The following is a 14847-nucleotide window of genomic DNA, read 5'->3' on the forward strand; positions in this document are numbered from 1 at the left end:
ACATTTGCCAAATAACATGTGGTAAAACCGTAGAATTATTGTTATGCTTGTTTACCCAAGAAACCCTCACTGAGGCTGAAGACTCTTTTTTCAGGAGGGTACTGCTGAGTTTTCACAGCAGGGAGTGATGTTTGCGATGTGTATTGTCATGGCAACTGATTTATTTGCAGGTAAAGATGTTTTGTCAACACCAGTTACATTGTTTTTTGTGTGTTTTTGTTATTTGAAAGTGACGATTATCTGAACTGGGTTTCTCATAGGTTGACTGAGCCTCAAATGAGTACCTTTCGCAATGTATAAACATTGCCGCTAGGGAGACATAGGCGGTCGGGCGTGTTTTGCTGGTCACCCACTGCCTCGTCTGCCGTGCCGGCCTTCATAGGCGTTACTCGCTAATAACACTTGATCCGAAAGTCTACTAAGGCTATACTGGGAATCTTTGTTTTTGTGATTTGGACGAGGCCTGAGTGGTTGGCTCTGTCCGTCAATGGGGCAAGATATTGATGTCAGTACCACGACCCTGATTCCCATCGGCACTCCCCCAGCCACTGATTGGCTTTGGGTTTTTAGTGTGGAAAGGGATTCTACTGATTCTTCACAGAAAACGCATGCCATAAAACTGCTGCAGGAATCAGTCAGAGTCGCTGTTGCAGAATTTCTTGTTAACATTGGTATTCAACCAAAAAACACTTCATGAATTGGGCCTCAAAAGTCTGCGTGTTACTTGCCTAGGTCTCCCAGAGCAAGCAAAATAAATATCCTTTGCTGGCAAATGTGTGTGTCCCTTCATCACGCCTTGCGCACTGTCCATGGAAGGCTGGCCCTTCATTGACGTGATCCACTCTGACAAGTGTTCTGTAATGAACAAATGGGGAAATTCCATTATGCGGCTACAGTATTTACATCGCCCAAGGCCTGAAGCTCTGCTATAACAGCCACGGGACAGCACACCGCTTGCCTATGCGCATGGGGGAAATAACTTCAATGGGTTGTCGGGTTATGGATAAGAACCATCCCTCTCCAAGCCGCTCGCTGTCAAGTTTCTCAGCATCGAGTAAGCCACTGTGGACTCTGTTTGAGTGTGTAATGTATGTGTGCTAATGCATATCATACGAGGCTTGTTGTGGGACTCCTTAACAGAGAACGTTTACCATTCCACCGTGCCTTGAAAGTGCACCGGGCTTGGCCATGGTAACATGCCGCGGTAATATCACTTGCCACTGAGTGGCACATGATGGCCGTTGTATTGGAGAATGAGTGGATGCTTTGGGCTTCAGCTCTATAGAGGTTAAGTTCATCATCTGGATAATTTGTTTTGGCGTCATGGAAGCAAATGGATATTGCTTTATTGGAGTATATTTCTGTTATAACTTTCCACATGATAAGCCATTTCATCGGCTATCATTTGTGGCCAGGTGGCTTCTGAAAAAAGTTATATAGCTCAGTGGGCCTTACATGGTAAAATAAAATAAAAATGTTTATAGTTGTTGTATAGCTTACTGTGGTCACTGGCTTTGTTCATTTCAGTGCCACTGATGAGTCAGTTGAGTTTACTCCAAGATAGCTTCTCAAGTTCAGCATTCTGTAATTTTGAGCATTCGTAAATATTATGACTGGTTCCATCTTGTTTCATATAAATACAGCAATGCATGAAACTTGGACTGTGTTTAAATATTGCCAATTTAATAGCTTGGTATACTGAACATCTGTAAGTTCATCAATTGATTATATTATCAGGATGAAAAATTAAGAACTACATTATTGTTGTTCCCGATTAAAAACTTGACATGCACATTTATTTTGTATTTGATGTACAGATTTTACACTATATATAGACCTAGCTATTTAAGAACCTTATCAAATGTGTTATCTGAATTATATATGTAATGACAGTTCCACACAGAGTTTAATGAAAGTAGTAGTAGTGGGAAAGTATGCGCACTCTCACTCAGGTGATCATTCACAGTAACATTCGAAGATGTTTTCTGAAAATTGTATTCGAGAACTCAATGTTCATTAATGGAGAGAACACTTGCCACATCAGAGTTGCTGACAACAGTTATGATTTAAAAAATCTATGAAAATTAACTCAAGGAAATTATTGAATAACTCAGCCGTTGTTCATGGTACCTTGAATGTACGAAAGTTTTGGCTGGTGAGAAGTATTTTTTTTCCATCACAACTTACCCATGCAAATAACGATCAATTAATGCTGCTATACTGCTAGCAAGATGAAAATGTACGCTTTTGAGATGTGGTCCTGATGAATATTGTTGCACATCTCCTGCATGGAGACGTAGATGAACGCTTGCCTAAGAAATATTGGCGAGATGCAGACCCTACTGTAAAAAATCTAAAGGTGCAACTTTGTGTAATTTTTGGTATGTGAAAAATATGGGACGTAACCTCGAGAAAACTTTCCTTGAAGGAAGGGTTGCAAGTCATCGTACGAGTGGAGATGGATAGATGGCACGCATAAGATCATTGGGAGATCGGCAATTGGATTCTCGAATCTAGCAACGGATCAAGAAGTCTTCCAAAAATGTTGCTAAAACGTCACAACATTTCACACTTGAATAAATTGATTCACGTAATAAATATTTATTGAAGACACATGTTCACGTTCATAGACTCACTTGCGTTTTGTTTTAGGAACAGCAAGTCTGTGTTTCTGGATCGTATGTTATTTTACTGATAAACACTCACAATATAGTGATAACCTATACGTATGTAACTTCTTATGTAAGCTTCTGATTGCCCAGTATTGGCCATACATTTTATGACCTTCGCATATTGGCACTGTGTACCGCATGCAATCACTGTCCAAGTACAACTTTAACGGATGGATGCAAAATATGTGAAGGATGATGAACGGTGAAGTCCCTGACAGATGTTTTCTTTTTTATTGGGAACAGTCTAAGGCTGTGCATCAGGCAATTGTTTGTTTAGCCAGCTTACCCTACACCATCTGTCGGCTGAACTACTGGTCAACTGGATGTATGTATCAGGAGCTTTCTGCTTAGTTCTAATCTCATAACCGAATCTCTGATATCGCCGAGCCATCGGCCCCCTGGTGTGAACCACTTACTTGTGTACGTGGACGTTAGGAAGTGTAATTAAAACGCACCGCCATTTTCCACGAGGCACTGTTTGTAGTGGGACGGGACATGCACTATTATTGTAGATGTAATTTATTGGAGTGGTCCGTGACAAAGCAGCATTGTTTGTGGCATAAAAAGGGGAAGGTATGATAGGGTTTGTCATAGCTGGGGTGGTGGGAGGGTAATTGTGAAAGGCTGTGACAGCTTATGGAGACCTTCATCCAGCAGTAGATTGATCATGGCTGGTGATGAATGAGACGGTCTGGCAGATCTCCCTTAAATAACACACATTCATTCATATTATTGGTTCTTTCGGTAAAGTCACGTAGAAGGGAAATAATAAAATAATAAAACACATTCATTCGTTTTTGGAGAACAAAGGGGGGAAAAAAACTCAATCATATATCAAATATGTACTACAGTATATGGTGGCATGGATACTATCTATATTTAATGATGATTTTTTTTTTGTAATACATTGTAGGACAAAATATAATTAGTTCTTCTGAAGAACGCAACACGTTGTGGAATAGTCGCGGAAGCCCTTTGGGATAGACTTATCCTATAACTGGTTACGAGTTGATTAATGCTGAAAAGTATACAAAGGTAAAGGGGCAGCCCTGAAATTGCCTGCTCATGCCACTGCTGGCAAATAGTGGACCCCACTAGAGAGACCCTCTCGAGAGGCACATTTAGACAGTATTTTGTCCGACTCATCTAAAGCGGGCCAGACATCTTGAATGAAGAGGGAGTTCCCACATTTTACCCACATCCCTCGTGACCCGTATGCTCAAGTAACTGTGGTGTATCCATTTATACTGTTAGGTAGATAGAGGTGGAGAGAGTGAAGGAACCTGCCCGATGCGGCAACTACCACGCCGGGAGATTGAACCAGTGACCTCCCGGAATCCATTGTGGTCACCTCTACACAACGGTGCCTGCCCCTAATTGGACAGATATGGCTAGAACATATCTAAATCCTTTTGGCCAGTGAGTTTCTGTTTCGCACTCCATTATGAAGGCGAAGGGCTTGGAGATGCAGTGGACTGAGCTCTCTACAGCACTGACCTTTACCATTCATCATGAGAAGAGAATGTGAAGTGCAGTTTCGGTTGACGACTGATGGAATGCAGTTTTAACTATTTCCCATACTTGCATGCTGCTGTTGGATTTATTTAGTTCAGATCGATACCACACATTTTGTGAATAGAGTGGTATTAATATCTCTGTCGGGACTCTATAGTGCTCCCAATAGCTGAGGCCTTTCCACCAGGAGTGGCATGAGCAAGAAATGGCATGGTTGCACATTTATCTATTATCATTATTTAAATTTCACAGCGGCTTTTGGCTAACCATTGAACAAAAATGGCCATTGCATTGCGCGCTTTCAGATGCGCTTCTGCGACCGTCTGGAACGCTCTTCCTTCCGATATTAGGAAGCCACTGGAGCTATGCACTTTTAAATCTAGATTGAAAACAAATTTCTTTAGAACTGCTTTTTGGTGTTTAGTTTGTTGTCCTTCCCCCGCGCCTCCGATTATATATCACGGTTGACTATATATAGTACGAAGGAAGTTGACATACATACATACATACAATCCGGCACTGTCTGGTAATTGAATTTGCTATGGTAAGTGGGGGGTGGTGGCACATGCTAAATTGTGCATTTATGGCTGTCCTTGCTTAGGGTTATTCCTCATCGTCATGGAACAGCAACGGACATGCTTGGTAAAAAAAAAGGACAAACATACATCATTAAATGTTACAGATGTGCATGCAGTGGTACTAGCTGTGGCTCAGGGCAGTATCTCGTGCTGCTGTGGAGAAAAAATAATGTTGTCAACGAAATTTGTAACACATGACCTAAGAGAAAAATTCTCAAATCGCAAAGCAAAACGTTGGCAGCAATTGCAGATTTTAACTTTTAAATCTCTTTTGAGACTTAGCGATAATGCATCATGTTATAATACCGTGCATGTGTGCTACTCTGTGGTTTTTGGAAGTGCGCATTGGTCATTCTCCCATGCGCTTCTTGGTAAAAAAAATAATTAAAGAAACAAAATGGGATGCATACCAGAAATATGCTAATTTAAAAGAAAAACACAATTATTTAACGATGAATGCTAATGTATTCCTCTGCGGCGTCCGCCACTGTGCTGTTGAGTCCTGTGTTGTGGCCGAGCTGCACCTGAACTAAACCCCCCCACCCACCCACGGCTGTCTGCGTGCGTTCGCGTGACGAGTGCCAGTGTCTGCCGTAATGGCCACGTGGCCTGGTACTGTGGAGGTGTCAAAATGGAGGCGGCACACCCCCACGTGCACTCGCGCAAGCGGCCATGAACGACCACGTCACAATCAGAATCTCTAGTTAGACTGCACGAGGAATCCGATGAGCTGTAAAGCTCTTTTTCCACAGATGTCCAGTATAGGTGGGTGAGCAGGTTACATGTGCTTGCGACTTAGCACATGGTTTCTCTATCTTAAAAATATTTTTTTTTATTTTCAATGACGTTATTATTTAACATACCCAGAAGTCAAATTTTTGAATGATTTTTGTTTCCCTCTTGTTCATGATCGCCGTCATCATCAGCCATCTGCGATGAAAGAGCTTCATAGCTTATTGGATTTCTCCAGGATAAATAAAGATTCTGATTCTGATCATCAATCCACCGCTGGACGAAGGCCTTTCAAAGCCATCCCCATCTCTCTCACGGTCCTGCTGTATATTAATGTTCGACATTTGTGTTTAATTTTAATACAGAGAACATTTCTGATGTGCGGTTCATAAATAAAACAGCAAAACACATTACAGCGGTGTATGTTTGTCATTGGCTACAGTGCATCAAAAAAACAGGATGTTGAATGTCTGAGCCATTCTTGTACGTCTTGTTTTTAAAACAAAATAGAAATGCAGTGACATCATCCTGTTAAACTTATCTCATGAATGTGTTCACATGCACAGGCAACATTGAGTCCGTTGGTTGCACGTGTTAATGAAAAGCCATTAAATTGTTAAATTGAAATTATTTAAAGTACATTCATGCCTAATCGTACAGTTTTTTCAATGAATGACACAATTAAATTGCACATGTTCATACATAACCAATGATCCGATGAATACAACTTGTCAAATGTTCACTATTAACAAGGGAATGGTAAACAAAGTATCAGCTTCATCAGGGTACTGTACATGTAAGTTGCTGAAGGGTTGTTTCCATGGATGAATAGTCATGCGTTTTACATTTCAGACCCCATTGAACACGTAAAATGATAATTATACCATTTCTGATCTCATAATGAAATGAATTTACCATTGTTGTTTTGTAAACAAAACAACGAAAACCCCTCCATTGAATGTTTTTTGTAATAGAAAATGTGTGATTTGTTCAACGTTTTTTTACCTCGGCACATCGGATCCTTGGGTGAGTTCCAAAAAGGTAATTTGTACATTCCAATAGTCTGAAAACATAACGATGCCTGAAACAATGAAATCCTTACTCCATCAGGAATTGCCAAGCATCTATAGCAACTCTAAGCACAGCACATCAAATTCAAATTTTTCAGATGAACTTATGACCTGTGGAACCAAGCTGAAAAGAACCTCTTCTTCTCATGGAATTGAACCCATTTCGGGTGGTTAGCATCGGCCATGACATTTTCACACTTTGGCCTTCGTGGTGTGGACAGCCATGGTACTTTTCATGTCTTTACGCGGGGATTTTATTTAAGTTTGTGCTGCGGTAAAGTGCGGAGACTTTAATCATATTGCAGGTGTAACTGGCTCGCCCTGTACCTCTCCGTCCGTGATTGTAACGAGGGGACAGGCCGGTTAATGAAGACAACAGTAACAGACGATTTCAGAGGCGACGAGTGGATACTCTGCGCTGTGTTCTGCCCTTCTCTTGAGCGACTCCACCACCGATGGACACCAGAGGGTTGTGGAACTGCAACTCTTTATTTCAAAGTGTTCTGCGGAGCATTCGTGCATCTGTTATTTTGACCAGATGCACACCAATCGACCGTACGTTACACATTCATCTCACTTGCTCACAGTGGCGGCTCCTGCAAAATCTCTCAGGGGGGGCAAATGTCTGGATGATTTATAAGGATAAGGTCCACCCATGCAAAGGATAAATTAACAGCTTAAGCATGTAAAGGCAACTTCACTTCTTTAATATTAATGAAAAATAAAGTGACTCTTACAATACATCTTGTTTGTTTCTATACTCACTATTAATACAATCCACTCAAGTTTCTTTTATTAAAGATTCCACTAGGTGGCGACAAATAATATTGTTGGATGCAACGTGCTTACGTATGATGACGTAAGCACGTTAGTGCGAGCCCTCCCGGAAGCCATAGAGACGGCATTGCAGCGCCCCCCGTTCGAAAAAAAACATCTTTGAATGTAAGTCTATGGGGCCACTCGGGGCGATTCTCAGCCGGAGTGAAATCGCCCAAAAAGAGGCGGTACTCCACAGAACGTGGCATGACGCTGATTGGACTATATCCAGAGGCACAGTGACGGCTAGCGTGACTTTGTGGTTGAATGACATTGGTGGTGCGTCGCCCAATCGCCCTAATGAAGAAACCTCCCCTGCTTGCTCAATCTCCGTACTGAATTTGATGCCATGTACCCTCAATTGATTACTCTACTAATGGCCGTGGCCTACAATGCAGTCACGTGAGTCTATGGGTCCAATTCATGGTCATTATTAACTCCATTGATAATTATTATACGTGTCATTACATTAAGCCCATATCGGCTACGCAGGCTCTGGTGACCCTCATACTTGGAAACTAATACTGGTAGGAATCCACTGGTTCCACCAGCCCACAGGAGATTATTGTGTCCGTCCGTCGTGCATCAAAAAATGGGAGGGGTGGGGCTGTGTGGAGAGGGGAGGGTGGGGAGGTGCTGGGTGGGGAGGGTGGGGAGGAGCTGGGTGGGGAGGGGCTGGGTGGGGAGGGTGGGGCTGGGTGGGGGGTGGGAGGGGTGGGGCTGGGTGGGGAGGGGCTGGTCACCCCGTGGTGCCCTTATAAAACTCAACGTTTAACCTACTCACGCCGGCTTGTGCCCACCCTCACAGTCGGGCATATTTGCGGAATACACCACGCCGCCGTTGACCCTGGACATTGAGCGAGCAACCCAACGTTCCTACCAGCTCCCTCCGCAGGAATGTGTTTTTCATGGGTTAAGAAACTTTACTAATTCTGCATCCGTCATACGAAAGAAGTCTCGAATCTAAAGTGCGTTTGCACTGATGATAATCGATAATGTATCTAGAGGGAGCATAAACAATTCTGGATAAAAGGGTAACAAAACTACGAAAAGGGGAACACGTCGTATTGAACCATGTAAATCTCAAAGTTCATTGAAATGCACCTCCAGAATATTAGGTTTCCGAACAGTTATGAAACCATAAGATATTTTTGCCACTTTCATCGATTACAGTGAGACAGCTACACTGTATCTGTTGTAGTGTCGGTGGCAACATTAACAAAAGCCCACCATGTGCACATATTTATATGAAAAAGTTTTTTCATCACAGCATGGTTTATACACAGTGATCTGAAACTAATCTGTTTCACATTTGTAAGTCGATAAAATCAAAAGAGCTGCGTTTTCCAAGCCAAGGGATCTGTAGATAATTTTTCAAGGGTTTTTTGCCGTCTGTTTATTAATGCGAATTTTATGTTTTAAGTCCACAACTGCCCTAAAATCAGCACGTGAAACTCGACCATAATCAACTTAGCTGAGCAGTGCATATTTGGTAGAAGAGTTGTAGCCCCTTTTAACTTTATCATCTGTTTAGATTTAACTTCTGTAGGGAAAGCCTTACTTCAGCAGTTAAGCGAAGCCCAAAATTAATTATGTAAGCTAAAAGAGCAATTGCGTGACTTATCAGGGTCTGGCTTGGTAGAACTGTAAGAAAATTTTTTTTTTGCCGAAGGAGTAATGTTATCAAAACACATAGTGTTGGCCTTTGTGTTGGCCGGATCAGCGTTTGGACAAAAAACCCCCAAAGTTGCCTAATGTTCCCCGCTGCCACTCAACAGCACTCCTGTAAAAATAACCGCTTTCCGTTCCCACTGACTGCAAATCGTGATTTGGCTGCCATACTCCGATGAGATTGTGCCTTTTGTTGGCGGTGTATCGGTACATTGCATCCGGAGCAATTGGCTACAAGGTGTTGCTGTGCATGTATCCTGCGTTGGCTTCCTCAGGCAATGCCAGTGACTGACCAGGCCCAGGAGTGGTGGTGCGCGTACGCTGCTCGTTGCAGATGATTACCGCGTGCCGTCTGGCACACAGTGGACGTTGAAGATCCCCCTGACGTCGGTCGCAAGAGGAGGCCACTGTGTGTGCGGAGTCCAAATTTGATAAATTTCCTGCAAATTGTCCAATTGGGATTTTACATAGCAGTCATCGCCCCCTACTTACAGACTAATGCCCCTGGTCACCCTTGCATATCAGAATCGGAATATTTATTGATACTGGAGAAATCCGATGCGCTTTAAAGCTCTTTTTCACAGATGTCTTTTGAGTTCTCACCTGGCTCAACAAAATAAACTTGAATGTCATTGCACATTACTCTGCCCTATATAAATGTAGAGCTGCATGAGGCTACAATTACCAAGTGATGAAAAGAGCATTACAGAAACCATGTGGAGGTGGCTGATTAGTTAAAAAAAAGCTTTATTTTCATGGCCTGAAGTGTAACAGTTTGTAACCTGGCTTGAAGTTATGTTTGCCTTCCTACGAATGTCCTGCAGTCATAAATCACCCAGTAAATCAATTGTGCATATTTAGTACTCCCCTTCAGAGCAAATGGTCCATCTCCGAGCAAATGGTCCGAAACATATTTAGAATAGTGCATTTACGCATGTAAATGCATGTCTAAATAACCAGTGAGCAGCATTCAGATCCAGAGTTCGATTCCTAGCAACTAAAATGTCCGAGGTGAATTATATGTGAATCGGTCCTGGTTTCTCTGCCTTCACCAACCCACACTGGCTAGCATTGTGAAGTCTGGTCAAACAACCTCCATGACCGACAACAGCTTGGGGGGGAAGCCTTTATCAAGCAGTGGATTGACATCGGGCTGTACATTGGTTTTATATAACCATTGGGATGGCAAGGTGATACGTATCAACATTGCAGCTCTTCCTCGAAGTGGTCAGCGATTTTGTTGAGTGTGTTTGTGCAGCAGAGCAACGATCATCGCAGGCTCTTGGACACGTCATTTTATTCGCGAATCCCATGAACAATTAGCGGCAAATATCACCAACTTCCTCACTGCAGCTCCGGCCCCAGCCTCTCGGAAAACTCCACGATTAACACCCTCATAGGTCCATGGCAATCTCATAGGAATCTGTTATAACCCTCCACCCCTCTCTTAATTCTCAACCACCCCACATAGGTGGAGTTTAACCTCTATATTTGGGGGGGGGGGGTGCAATTAATTAAAGTTTCCAGCTTGAGAGGGGTATTGCCCCCCCGTGCCCCCCCTCTCAAACTCTGCCCATGTCCCCCCCCCCCAACTTAGATCCCCTCTCCCCAGTCAGTAATTCCCGATTATCCTACACTCCCCATGCGAAATTTAAAATCACATTGATCGACCTTTTTTATTACAATGATTATGTAATCCGGTTGTTAAACAGCCACCGGTGACTGGTGATTATTCGTCTTATTAGACTTACCAGTGCGAAAAGTCAGGAAGTGGTGGAATGTTCGGAGTGAACGCACCAATTGGCACGCGCGCGCGCGCAAACGGCATGGCGCGTGCGACTCTGAGTTACCCAACGGCAGCGGCCTTCTCACACCGATGACCTTCGCCGTGCCTTCGTTTTTAATGAAGGGCGAAGAGGCACGGAGGCGACGGTGCAGCCCCGCTAACGCTTGCTCCACGCTGCTGCTGGCAGAAGGCTGCCCCACCTCGTGTGGCTGATCCAAGTGGTCAAGCCACGATAACCGCGTCCAGGTTGCAGCGGAGCGAAATCGCCGTGATGTCTCCTTCGTATTCGTGGATCGGGCATCGTCCACTAGAGTAAGCTCTAAAGGGAATCTGTTCAACTCTCCGACACTGGCTGGACATATTGGAAGACGTGGGGGTACCCAAACTTTAGTCCACCACATGTGACTTGCCGATTGATTAACTGTGGGGTCATCATTACGCTGCTTGGTGGGCAGGGCATTTAATAAGCTTTCCCTTGTTTCAACGGCTGCGGCGGGAGACCGGATCAAACCACTGCTACAACGTACCTCTGGATTGTGGGGTTACTAGTATTGCAAAAAAAAACTACAATTTTAACAACCCTATTTTGTAACCATGAGATGGTGCTGGCCAGAGGTGGGACAAAGTCATTGTTATGCAAGTCCAAGTCGAGTCGCAAGTCATCAAATTCATGACTCGAGTCTGACTCGAGTCCAAGTTACATGACTCGAGTCCACATCTCATAGGTGGGACAAAGTCATTGTTATGCAAGTCCAAGTCGAGTCGCAAGTCATCAAATTCATGACTCGAGTCTGACTCGAGTCCAAGTCACATGACTCGAGTCCACACCTCTGGTGCTGGCTGGATGGGTGCGCAAGTAGACACGTGCACACATGAGTCAAAACACTCAGCGTGAGTGTTGGGCTAGTGGTAGAACTGCTGTATGGCTGTTTGTCACGTATATAAGGAATTAAACAGGTGGACTTCTCCACAAATCTGGCTGTCGCCTGATGAAGCTAGTTGTAATTACTGGCGAAACGTCGTACTCAGATTGTAAATGTTGTGGCTTGGCTCTCCAACACACCGGTTAGTGCTGTACTAGTACACTTTACACTACACTATATACTACACTATATACTACACTACACACTAGTGCTGTACTCGTGACGAATTGGCCACGTTCTGTTTACGTGACAACCCTTACTAGTTGGCTGTGTAGGGTGGTGGCGGGTGTAACGACACATTTATATATTAACACGATCTACCCAAAAAAAACCCTCTATTTTCTGTATGGCTGTCAGGAACGATTGTTTCTGTATGATGTTATGGTGTAGGCTGCTGTTTTTGTGTATTTTGCGAGAAGGGGGAAATGGGGGGGTTGAGAGCTGTATGCTCATGTGGAAAACTGCGTCATTCTATTAATTACGAGCATGCAAGTTCAATTAAGCCATGCCCGTTTAGACAGTATACACACATTTGTTTTTGAGAGGCTTTTGTTCATGGCGTATAGTTGGATGCTCACTTGTTGCAATGCTTGTCAAATAAAGTGACCGATGGCGTGGACTGAACGTTCCAAAGAGCCTCGCCAATACTTCGCAGACCCAGCAGCTGCTATTTTGTTTAGGAAGTGGAAAATTATTTCGGTTGAATTAGCAGCTGGTTCTTTTGGTCGTTTCTAAAGTCTATGGGTTTGCAGCCATTTTAAATGCTCTATTTAAGCGCTGTATTTTGGCAAAGAAAAGACAGGAGGCAAGCGGTGGGGAATTATGTTGGTATCTTCCAGTATTTCATATATATATAAATAAAATCAAGAATTATATTAAAACTTAGTGGATTGGTATTTGTGATTGTGCTGTGGAGCGATCCAATGTTTTTGGGTTGTACCGTGAGTTTATTGGCACGATGTCACATACTGGGAGCTTCTTCAGGAACTGTATGTATCTTGAACTTCTTTCGCACCGTACGTAGCTAACCGTGCTTATCGGAGGTGCGAAATTCAGCTCCTGGAGCAGATCGCAGCGTGTGGAGCAAAACGTTGGACATCATTCTGAACAACATGGTATACAAACCCGAAAACACATCATCAGACATCTACGCTGCATTACTATATAGAAATGCTCCACACTCAGTAATTCTTTATCTGACCAAAATGTTTCTGAGAGAGATGTAAGTATTACATATTGTCAAATTATAATATCACTTTACTGTGTTCAGCAACGGTACATAATAATAATAATTTACATTTATATGTCAGGCGCCTTCCACTAATGTCTCAAGGCGCTTTGTAAGAATAAGGTTAAGGAAAGGCCAAGAGAGAAGGAGAGCTAAATAGAATAAACGGACTTAGTAAAATGTGTTTTTAGACGCGACTTCAAAGTACCCACATTGTCGGTTAAACAAATTTCCAACGGTAGAGAATTCCACAACCAAGGCGCAGACACAGCGAGCTGCCCGCTCACCCCAGGAACGCAGCCGGGATCGAGGGACGCACAGAAGGGCAGAGTCTGCAGATCTTAACGACCTTGAGGGGGTTTACGGATGGATTATCTCGTGAATATATGGTGGAGGTGTTAGCTTTAATACTAGTTGAAGGCTCTTAAACTCTACTCGGCCAGTGAGCATGATTTACAGCCATGTGTCGATCCACTTGCTGGATAAAGGCCTACCCAAGTCATGTCGGTTGTGGAGAATATTCGAACGTACGGGTTGGTGAATGCAGTGCCAAAGTCCGTGTTCTGGCATCACTCAACCATGTTTAACTGTGGTCAGGAACTGAACTTCAGCCACCTGGTTCGTAGCCCAATGCACTCACCAATGGGGATGGGAGGGGGTGAACATCTGTAAAATGTTGTTCGTACAAAGCGATCCAGGAACAATTGTAAAACTGCCACACTGTGCAGATAATGACATTTTAACGGTTAAAAAGTGCGCAATGACAACAGCATTTAAATATTGTTCTCCATAGAGATCACTTCTAATGTTCTGGCCGAGGGAAACCCGAATTTTGTCTGGATATGACAGCGTTATTTTCTGATATTGACAGAAATGCGCATCGTGATTTTCCAGCAGTCCATAAAGTCCGGCTTGCATTTTCAAGCATGCATGATGCCTGAATGGCTGTCTGAAGCCGAAACATTTTTTGGTAATAGGCTCGGCAATTAATTTTCATGGGAAAAAACACTTAGTTCAGCTCTCATAGCACCATGGCGTCCGTTGAGATTCCCTGATTGTGGTTGTGAGTATTGTATTTCCTTATTCTAGAATCCTTCCTGTGCAATGCACTTTTGATCGGTTATGCTCAAAGACATTATTTTCCCCGCTTTCTTCACAGAAGTGTAAACAGCTGCTACTCTGGTCACAATATGCAGCACTGGCCACACTTACATTGTATCCTGGGGCTTCTCATTCAAAATTGTGCAAACCAAATTGTAAAAGAGGACATGTGACCAGAATGCAACGTAAAAATAAATATTTTTGCCATTTCAGGAGTTTGCTAGATTTTCTGAAATGTGTATTGCAAGAAATATCTGATGCAGTGAAAGAAAATGAGAGACTGTGAATTTGAACTATAATTGTCCTACCAAATGAGTGATTGCAATGTGGTCATTTTAACGCAAGTACATGTGGGTGATCTTAGGAACTTGATTTTTAATTTACACAGTTCGTTGCAATGGAAGGCATTTTAAGAAGTGTATTTGATTTGTGAACGTCTGTCGTGATTGATCTGACCATACTTTTTGGTTTTTTCGGTAAAGTCACGTAGGTAAAAAATTTAAATAAATTAAATCACGCTCACCTTAGCGGTTGTGCTTTCGCTACGTTGTCCCCACCTGATGAAGGATGCTTGTGTTGCGCCCGAAACCTCGTGATTTAACTTATTATAATTTTTTACCTACGTGACTTTAACGAAAAAACCAAAAAGTATGACTCCTTGCAGTCACGAAAACTTCAAATCTAGAATGATCTGACAATGTCTCGGGTCATAGTCTCAACACGAATACCACGGGATCAGTATGATCTGTAACCAA

The 14847-nt window shown here is 43.1% G+C and overlaps 1 protein-coding gene across 3 annotated transcripts in view; it reads left to right on the forward strand.

Moving 5' to 3' along the window:
* The window catches only part of LOC144940036 (aryl hydrocarbon receptor-like), a 93081-nt gene that overhangs the window by 60965 nt on the left and 17269 nt on the right, over nt 1-14847 (forward strand). The gene's annotated exons all lie outside the window — the stretch shown is intronic.

The sequence above is a fragment of the Lampetra fluviatilis genome, chromosome 2 (genome assembly GCF_964198595.1).
Source record: "Lampetra fluviatilis chromosome 2, kcLamFluv1.1, whole genome shotgun sequence".
NCBI lineage: Eukaryota > Metazoa > Chordata > Hyperoartia > Petromyzontiformes > Petromyzontidae > Lampetra > Lampetra fluviatilis.